Source organism: Pithys albifrons, chromosome 6 (genome assembly GCF_047495875.1).
Source record: "Pithys albifrons albifrons isolate INPA30051 chromosome 6, PitAlb_v1, whole genome shotgun sequence".
Lineage (NCBI taxonomy): Eukaryota > Metazoa > Chordata > Aves > Passeriformes > Thamnophilidae > Pithys > Pithys albifrons.
In genome coordinates this window covers 29,803,867-29,814,096 of record NC_092463.1, presented here as the reverse complement: position 1 = coordinate 29,814,096, position 10,230 = coordinate 29,803,867, and the positions used below count along the sequence as shown (strand labels likewise).

At 34.4% G+C, this 10,230-nt stretch overlaps 1 long non-coding RNA gene across 1 annotated transcript; it reads right to left on the bottom strand.

Moving 5' to 3' along the window:
• Nucleotides 1-4,760: 4,760 nt before the first annotated feature.
• LOC139673657 (uncharacterized) lies at nt 4,761-9,440 on the bottom strand. Its single transcript, XR_011698169.1, has 2 exons — nt 9,292-9,440; nt 4,761-7,602 (listed from the first exon to the last, which is right to left on the bottom strand). It is a non-coding gene; the product is annotated as an uncharacterized lncRNA (long non-coding RNA).
• Between the last annotated feature and the right edge of the window lie 790 nt (nt 9,441-10,230).

The following is a 10,230-nucleotide window of genomic DNA, read 5'->3' as shown; positions in this document are numbered from 1 at the left end:
ACACTATCTAGTATGCAATATTTTGCATACTTTTTATTTTAATAATTTTTATTTTCTTCCTGGTTTTCTAATCCATTATTAAATTTAAGGAGATTAATAGACCCACTTTCTGTTAATCACTCTTAAAGTGGTATATATCCATATCTATATCTAATCTCTATCTCTATCTCTATCTAATCTATATCTCTCTCTTTCTCTCTCTCTCTCCATATATATATGTATAGGTCGATTTGTGGATTTCAGAAAAAGTACCATTGTGAATGTCTGTGTAACAGAACCAATTTATTTGACCAGAAAATTGAATTAATACAGGAATTAATACATAGCTAGTCAAGCCCATTGAATTTCAAAATATTTGTTTCAGCTATATTGACATTATTTACATTGAAGAACAGGAATATTCTTCACATTGAGGAATTATTTTTGTAAGAAAAGAATGAAGTATATCAGGGAATTAAAAAAAATTCACAGGAGAAAAACTGAAAAGATATTATTATTTAATTAATAAGGATATACTTTCTAAGACAGAAATAGTTGGAAAATAACAGAAATGAGGCATCATTATATGAGAGATAGAAAATATTTCTATAAATGTTGATAAATTATTTTCTAAGCTCTACTTTTGGCACCGAGTTTTTTTCTGGAAAAAAAAAGAACAAACACATAAACCCCAACAATAACAACCCCCCCCCCCCCCCCCACACACACACACCCCAACTATCTAATCCCTTATTAGATTTTTGTTCCAAATCCATTTTGTAAGACTTTCTAGAAATCAATGCATCCGTGTCATTGGGCTTTGCTTTTACTTATGGATTTTATTACATCATAAAAAATGATCCAATGTCATGTATTTTCATCAGTGTAATTAACATTTTCTTTATTAAAATGTACAAGGTATGCTAAGCAATCTCATGGGAAGAAATATGAAAACCTCTCTTGCTCCCTGTCAAGGGTAGTTTTATTACAGTTAATAAGTTGCATAATATTTAAAATTTGAAAATATTGTCAACATACTACTTTTTTTTTAAATTTATTTTCTTAATCAATAAGGTCCTTTGCAAGTTTTCGCCCCCTGAAATAACTTACTGTATTCCCTCAATTTCATTAAGAGGAATTGTAGCTGTAACAGAAAAAAACTCCAAAAAACCAAAACCAACTAACCAAAAAACAAGACACAAAAAACAAGGAAAGAAACAAGTGCAGTGGCAAAAGTGAAACATTACAAATAACTGTTTTAAGAAGAAATGGTGACTTGTTTATATCTTCATGGAGAATAGAAAGATGAAGAATTGAAAATATTTGGTACTTACATTTTTCAGTGAAAGAAAGTTATAATGTTGCGTGAAGTAATTTCAGGAAACAATTAGTCATAATAAACCTTCTCTTATTTTTCTTTTATTTTACATTTATACTTAATTACTATGCACATTAATTCAGTGAAAACCAGTGGCAAATTACAAACTTCTTGATGTCTGTTTGCTTCAAAAAAACAGAAGAAAGCCATTTAATTTTTTTTTCTTTTTAAGGAAGTAAAATTCTGACCAATGTAACATGGCTTGATAAGTAATCATGAAAGCTGCTTCTAGTAATTATTAAGATAGTTTCTTAAAGGTTTGATCCAAGTTTTCTAGAAGTCTGTGGGAAAATCTACTAACTCAATGTTGTGTTGCTGTGGTGATCAATACTAATTTAGTAACAGGTTTTCAAGGATTGCAGTTTGGGCAAGCGGCATACGTAATAAACTGAGTATCAGCAGAAAGAAATTTCTAATTCTTTTATAGTAACTAAAAAAAGGTATTCTGGAGGCGAGCATCCTCACCAGCTGCTGGTACAAACAATATGCTAGACTGGACTCCATACTAAATTTCAAGCATTATCGAAGACACAAACAATGTATCTAATTTCTGAAAAATAAAACATCACATTATGAAATACTTTGGTTCTCTTTACTGCTGAATTTTCTGTTATTTAGTTTATCTTCACCTTTTCTTGCCAAATATTCTGTATATGCCACCATTTTTTAAATCCTCTGACCTTAGGACAATAAAAACTTTTAAGAACGGACCAAGTAGAAATTGTCATACATTTTATAAATTAAAATAATTATTTATAAACTATTACAAAGAGTGTGGCAATAAGAAACAAATATAAATAGAATTTAGAAGTCTGCTATAGTTTGACAGGTAGCATTCTATAATTTGGTAGAAATGGAAAAGTGTGGTGTCATGGTTAAAGCCCAGCTGAAAACTAAGCACCACATAGCCATTCACTCAATCCCTCCCCTGGCTAGAATGGGGAGAGAATTGAAACAGTAAAAGTGAGAGAAAGTGGGTTGGGATGAAGACAGTTTAATAGGTAGAGCAAAAGCTGTGCATGCAAGCAAAGTAAAACCAGTCATTCACCACTTCACATGGGCAGGCAGGTGCTCAGCCATCTTCAGGACTGCAGGGCTCCAGCCCATGTAACGGTTACTTGAGAAGACAAAGACCATCACTGTGAATGTCCTGTCTCACTTCCCTGGCACTGTGCTCATCCCCCTCTCCTCTTCCTTCTTCTTCCCCTAGCTTTATATGTTGAGTGTGACACCATCTGGTGTGGGCTATCTGTGTGGTCAGTTGGGGTCAGCTGCCCAGGCTGTGTCTTCTCCCAACTTCTGCAGCCCCAGCCTCCTTGCTGGCAGGATGGTACAAGGAGCAGAAAAGGCCTTGATGTTATGCAAGACCTGCTCAGCAATAAGAAAACCACCCCTGTATTATCAACACTGTTTTCAACACAAATTCAAAACACAGCCCCATAGGAGCCACTGTGAAGGAAATTGCAAATCAATCTCCACAATTCTCACATTATATTAAATATTCTGTAGCAGTGTATTGATGAGTAAAACAAGAGTAATGATTTTTCCTTTGTTTTCACATAAGGAAAGGGCCTCTATTATTTCATGTTAGTTTTTTGTTTTGCTTTGTTTGTTTGTTTGCTTTTTAAAATCAAATTCTAAGTAGTTGTAACAAGGAATGCTGCAGCTGGGGACCCCCTTAACTACAAAAACCACTGGGAAACCACCAAAATATACAGTATCTTCAGCTTCAAGAACATAAAGGCAAATTCAGTTTCAAGGGGCTTCAGACAAGATTGACTACGTAAAAGATAATGTGGAGTTATGTGATGCTGATTCAGAAGGGTAAGAAATGCTTGTTTAAACAATACATTGTTTTTCTGCTTAGTGCAAATTCTCACAGAAATTAAAACTCATGACAAATTTATGGGATTTTATGCTTCAACTGTCAGTGACACTTTTCTAATTTTGTTTGCTGTAATGGAAACAATTTCCAGCTTAAATTACAAACTAAGCACTTCCATGAAGCACTAATATACATACTCCTTTTCCTCATTATTGAAAAGCTGGACTCTGCTGAACCTGGCCCCATCTTTTTGACATTCTTCTTTTAGATACTGATTCACATTGTTGAGGTATACTCTAAGTATCTTCAGGAAGTCTTATACTTAACACCAAATATAGAGGCTGAATTCAAGTTTGCTAGACAGAAGAAGCCTAAGAACTCACTACGGAAGAGTTTCTTGTCTATTTCTTTAACTCTATTAAATTAGAAATTAATAAAGTTATTGAATCATAGACTCACAGAATAGTTTCATTCAGAAACAACCTTTTAAGGTCTTCTAGTCCAACCCACCTGCCATGGACAGGCATATTTGTCAGGGTTTAAGAGGCATTTGGACAATGCTGTTAATAACCTGATTTAATTTTTTGTCATCCCTGAAGTGGGAAGAAGGACACTGAGATGGATTTCATCAGGTCTCACAGACCTGTTCATGTTCAGAGTCCTTGGGTGGCCTTGAGTCCTGTGATGGATTTGACTTTATTTCCCAAATCCCTACCTTGAGATCTGGGGCCTTAAGATATGTGTGAAGAAAAATTGCTTTAAAATTGAGGCAAAAATGTTGAGTTTCTTATCCTTCCCGATGTCAATTGTCATTACATCCCCCATCTCAATTATTGTTACTGCTTTAAAACATGAGATTTGGAACAGATTTTTGTCACTTCCTGCTTTAAAAATGATCATTGCAGAAAACCACCCTCTTCTGACTTTTCTCTCAGGCAAAATCTTCTCTGATTTGTAGTGGTAATGCTACAGAGAGTGCAATGAATTTTAACACCAGTTAAAAAGAAAAGCACAGTGAAGAAAAGGTGAGCTATTTCTGATCCAGTTCTCATGACAGACTAATTCCTTGTGGATGTTTTATCCCCTTTGCTAAACCACCATATAATTTGTCACAACTATAAAGCTTTGACTGAGACAGAGACACCACTGAAACAACTGGGATATTGCAGGTGAGATGTATACTACAGTGGCAGAACTTACATGACATGCTTATGCTCAACAAGTACCAAATACTGTCCTTAAATGTGTACGATAGAAAATTATATTAAGTTTTGTGACAACTAGTTATTCAGTTTTAGGAGGAAAATTTTCCTCATGCTTGACTGGACTTGGAAAAATCACTTATTTTTATGACCACTACTAATTATTTAGAAAGGAAGAAATTTTTTTCTAAGGAAACATTTTCCATTGAAGAGGTCTTAAATGAATGGAATTTAATCCTAAAGATACCATGGCACTGAGTTTGATTACAATTATTTAACATATCTTTAATGCAACTCTTTATATAGTGGCTGATTTAGAAATTATGAATGCGAAAGGGTTTATAAAATCAAAGTGATGCAGCAGAAAAACATGAAGGAACATTAAAAATATGAATTTTATTAATGAATTCCAAAAAATGAAACTTAAAGGCAGGTATAAATACATATGGAATGCATCTGTACACTTGTCTTGGTTTGAGAACCCATAACAACACTTATGTCTTTTGATTTGATAATGTTGAAGCTGCCTCCTACTTTCCAGAATAAAGGGGGGTTTTTTTATTATTTGTCAGAAAATAATGAAAGAGTAAAATTTGAAATAACCAACAAGGAACTGGGTAATAAACTGATTTTTTTAATGGTGACAAACACTTATTGCAAAGGTTTTTATCTAGATCTGAGAACTGTACATTTTGAATTTCCTCCCAGACAGAGAATCAATACACCATTAAAATCTGTTCCAAGACCTGTTCTGGCATCTCAGAAGTACATTGACATTTTGCTGGTCTTCTGAATAAAATAAAACGCAGATATCAATGTGTGGGTCCACATACATTTAATTTTGGGCTTAAGTTTATACATGAGAGTTTTCCTAATGGAATTCATGGTTGTAGTTACATCCTTTACCCATAAGTGACCTATGCTCAGCACCTTTCTGGTAGTGTTCTGTGAGATAAACAGAATCATCCCACTACCATATGTCACTGTAGACTAATGTGGGCAACCTCAGAAATATAAGTACTGAATCTTCAGGATTACCTGGTAGACACCTGCCAGTTCTTCCGCCTGCAAATGAAGAAAATACTATTCATGCCCTTTGAGAGCTGTGTACAGAAAAGTGTGACAGAACACCTGAGTATGCCATTAATTTAATACCCAGGTCCAAATGTTATTTGTTAAATGTCATGTCTTTTTACACAAGAATACATAACACAGGTTTTCAGATATTTTAATTAACCTTATTTTGAAATCATTTTATGTTTGTTTGACAAAATACAGTATGGAGGCTATGTGTAGCTGCAAAAGATTAACTAATGATTGGGAAGAAAACATTGCAAATTTTATTAAAGGAGGCTGATCATGTAAAATGCACATTCACAGTAGAGCTTTTCTTGATTCTTTTTTTTTCCCTATGGATATAGTAAAAGCCACAATTAAAAGTACTTAGAAATATTCCTTCTGTTGCAAAAGGAGCCTCAGGAGAGTGTTCTGGATAGCAAGGAGGCATGACGGACTCAATTGACTGGAAGTTAGCAAATGTGATAACCACCTACAAGAAAGGCTGTAAGGAGAACCCAGGGAACTGCAGACCTGCCAGCCTGACCTTGGTGCCAGGGAAGGTCATGAAGCAGATTATCTTGAGTACCATATACACAATCATAGAATCAGAGAATATTTATTGTTGAAGAAGAACTTTAAAATCATCAAGTACAACTGTTAACTTAGCATCACTATGTTCACCATATTAGCTAACCTGTAGTCAACTGGGACATCTCCAGTTAGCCAGGCTTGCTAGTAAATGATTGAAAGTGTCTTGTTGAGCCCTTTTGCCAGCACTCTCAGTCTCATTGAATAAACGGGTTTTGTTGGTTTTTTATGACAGTAGCCAGATTAAATTCTAGTTGGGCTTTGGCCATCTCAAGCCTCATGTGATCTGCTGGCCATGGCTCTTTCAATGCAATCCCTAATGTGGTTAAGTTTTTGGGCTGCAAGTGCACATTGATGGCTCAGGTTCAACTTCTCTTCAACCAATGCCCCTGCAAATCATTCTCATCAGGCCTGCTCTCTGCCCATCCTGTATTTGCTCTTGAGGATTGTCCCAATCCATATGAAAAAGAAATGCATTTCTTGAAAATGTACTTCCATTAACTTGAATACACAGAAAAAAATTCTAGAAACATAAAAAAATCATGAAGAAATGCCAGACTCTATCTTAATGGACATGTTGCTTGGTTGGTGTTTTTTTCTGTGTGAGGTAAACTGGTGTATAGAACCAACTTAGATGTAGATGAACTAAGTCATTTATTATATGTTAATTGGTTTTATCTGTGCAAATATGCTTCTTATTTAGCAGTATCTATCTAATGTTTAAGCATTTTTAAAGCTAGGGATACATATTAACTCTGCCTATAACTAGTTGTGCTCCTCTAAAGAGCTGGTGTACATCTCATGGATTTTTTTACCCTGTGTTTCCCAGGTAAACAAAATGAAGCTCATTCCTGCTGCCTGAGGAGGATGGCAGCTGAAAATAAGTTGTATTGTACTAAACAACATACTGGGGAAGAGCTGCGGGGGTTCTCCCTCTATCCCTTCATTCCCCAAGGAGGGATTTAGGAGCAAACAGTAAACCAGATGATTTATTCTGTAGGATCTGGCGACTGGGTGACTGTTCTCTCGATAGAGACAGACATGCAAACTGTTACTAATTGCTCAGGCTGCATACCCAACTTTGTGTTCTGTGACTGCTTTCCACTGCTCGATGAGTAGTATTTTTTCCAAGCTGTCTTCTTTCCATAATATTACAGTGCTATGGAAGATAATAAGTGACTTCATATAATGAAGTTCTATTTTTACACACCAGTGAAAATAAAATACCCATGCACATATCAGTTTTCCTGTGAAAAGATCGTGGACAAGGCTGAACCTCACAGCTAGTGGCAAGAATTATACACCTTTGTCCAATTATTTTTGAAATCTTCACACTTCTTCCATATCATTTTTATGATCTTCCAAATAAAATCAATCAGTTAAAAAGTAGTAAAGCAGTTTTTTCTTCTCAATTGTACCTTCTATAATGCTCCTGATACTGCTTCTTTAATCCTGAAAATGAGAAGGCAGATTCCCTCTGCCTTTTTTCTTACTTTTCTTTCCTTTGCCAGGTGATGGAGTTCCTTTCTCAGACAGCTAACACTTCTTGCTTTTCTTATTTTTATATTACACTAGAGAAAAAAAAAAGACAAGTGTCAGAAAGGGTTGAAAATACTTAGCACTAAGAAAGAAAAACATCAGGCCAAAGTCTATTCATACCTTGAGGGTTATTTGTTTCATTGGCCTATAAGGTGATGCATATTCTCAGCTTCTTTTGAAGTAAGAGACCCAAAGAAAGAAAGTGAAGAAGTGCAAGCAGTCAGGATCTTTTGTGGTTTGGGCTGTATTTGGCATGATATGTGAAAATCTGCTTCAAGACTGCACTTCAAGACTTTTCAAATGTATTATGATGTGTTTTGTGTGTTGTTACAGAAAAACTAAATGGTGGAAAATAAACCTGATTTGCAGAACTCATAGAGTTAACTCATAGTTTACTTACATAGTTATGCCAAGGTTAGTAGATTACAGAATGTATCCTAAGTTACTGACAAGATAATTTTACTAGAACAGTTTTTCCTTAATTGACTTCAGACTTGTTAATCTCTTCAGGTTATGATTTAGGAGAACAGAGGTTTAAGAAATGTTGGAATTTGAAGTATTTCTTCTAAGCTTTGCTCTGAGTCAAATTTGCACATGATCACAGTTCTATTGTTGATTTCACTGTCATCAAACATTATTAGACAAACAAATGTGGTAGAAGTTTAAGACTAAAAAAGAGTGATTCCTAAGGCATTTTAAACTTTTTTTTTCTCTCTTCCTCTGTTTCTTTGCCAGCAAAGGAAGAAGAATACAACCCTATCCTTTGAAGGCTTTCTTGCACTGCGCATTTTAATAGGATACAGAAATCTCTGGTTCCAACCAATACTTTATAGAAGAGCACTCAAGGGCACTCTAACATGGTCATGAAAGCTCAGATCTGAAAGCAGCATCTTAATGCTGGGGTGATGTTATGTTTGTCAGGCCATTCATAAATGTTGAGTGCACATAATGATGCTGATGCAATCAAACGACTACTAATTTTGGAGCAGACTCAGTTAACACTTAGTGCTCATTTTTCTGCATTGTTCCATTTCACTGCATAGCTGCATGCCCTAACACAGGCAACCCCCAAAATATGAGAATTAAAGATTCAATATTTGAAAATGTCATACAATTCCTGTATGGCATTAGAGAATTCCAGGAGACTGTGAGTCAGGAGTCAAATGTATCTATCTATATCTATCTGTATTTATCTATATATCTATCTATATCTATCTATATCTATACCTAATCTATATACACACATATGCACATATATATGTATGTGTTTATATATGTATATATACACATATATATGTATGTGTGTATATATATGTATATATACACATATATGGATAGGTAGATGATATATATTTTTTGAAAAGCCACATAAATATACAATCTGCTAATACAATTTTTGACAAAAATGCATGATATGGTAAAGCAAAGTATGAAAACAACAATATGATCCAAATTGCCTAATAAATGTATTAAAAATTGTAAATGACCAGCTTTGAAGTTCAAAAAACATTTAAAAGCCCCCCCTCAAATTTGTGTACTTTAAATGTAATACTTCTAAATAGATGCCTTTTGTCTTGATTGCAGAAGTCCAGACCAGTAGAAAGAGCATTGAGAAAACAACTTCGTAGTGAGAGGAAGAAAAAGCAAATCAAACTTAAACTTAGTGAAAGTGTAGAAAGGTCACAGAGGAAAGGGTATTTTATGTTGTTGGTTATACTTACTTGAAGTATGGATGAGGTGACCAACAGCGAACATGTACCTTGCAGACCGGCAGCAGGGAGTGAAATAGTAACCGGCTTACAGCAGTGATTCGGTGCCAGGCTTGAAGGACTACTTTTCTGTGACTGAAGTGTACCAGTTTTTTACTGAACTCATTCAGAGCTGCCTTAAAGATACTTTCACCCTGTGCAAGAATGTATCTGTTCTGATACAGACACAGGTCAGCACTGTGGGAAACTTTAAATATTTACTGTTGCATACATTTGTGATGTGAGACATTTTCTCATGCTGGATATTTGTACTAGAGATATTGAGCTTTGGTGTGGTTTTTTTGGTTTGTTTGGGGTTTTTGTTTCTTATTTTTTTTTAATTGTTGTAATTTATTTTTCTGTTTTAAAAGAATTTATTTCTAATAAATTATTGACTTTTTTGCTTTCTTTGCAACTTTTAAAGCAGAATAGTAATTAATAATACATTTCTCTTGTGAGTTTTTATATATTAATATTTGATATTAACAGCCAGAAATTTTAGAATTCAGATTTTTTTCATGAAATAATTACTACCTTAATATTTTTAAACAACATGATAAAAATTAATATAAAATTCATTGCATATATTTGTGAAATGTCATAAACAAGCTGTATTTTGAAAGGACATTTATGTCCTTTTTTCAAGGGCATATTTTCCATTTAAAATTTCGTATCCATTGATCCTTTGGACAGCTGTCCTCTAGGGAAAAAAATAGAGTAACTGGTGTGAGGACCCTGGACGTGTTATGAAGAGGGTGGTAGGGTCAACTGCACATTATCAATGGCAATATTTCTGGCTAATGATATTTTAATCATCCTTATTACCACTATCTTTACTACTTTACTTTTGGTTCATGATAGAAAAAAAAAATCTGAAAATCCTTAAGAGTTGTTGTAGTCCCCTAATAAAAT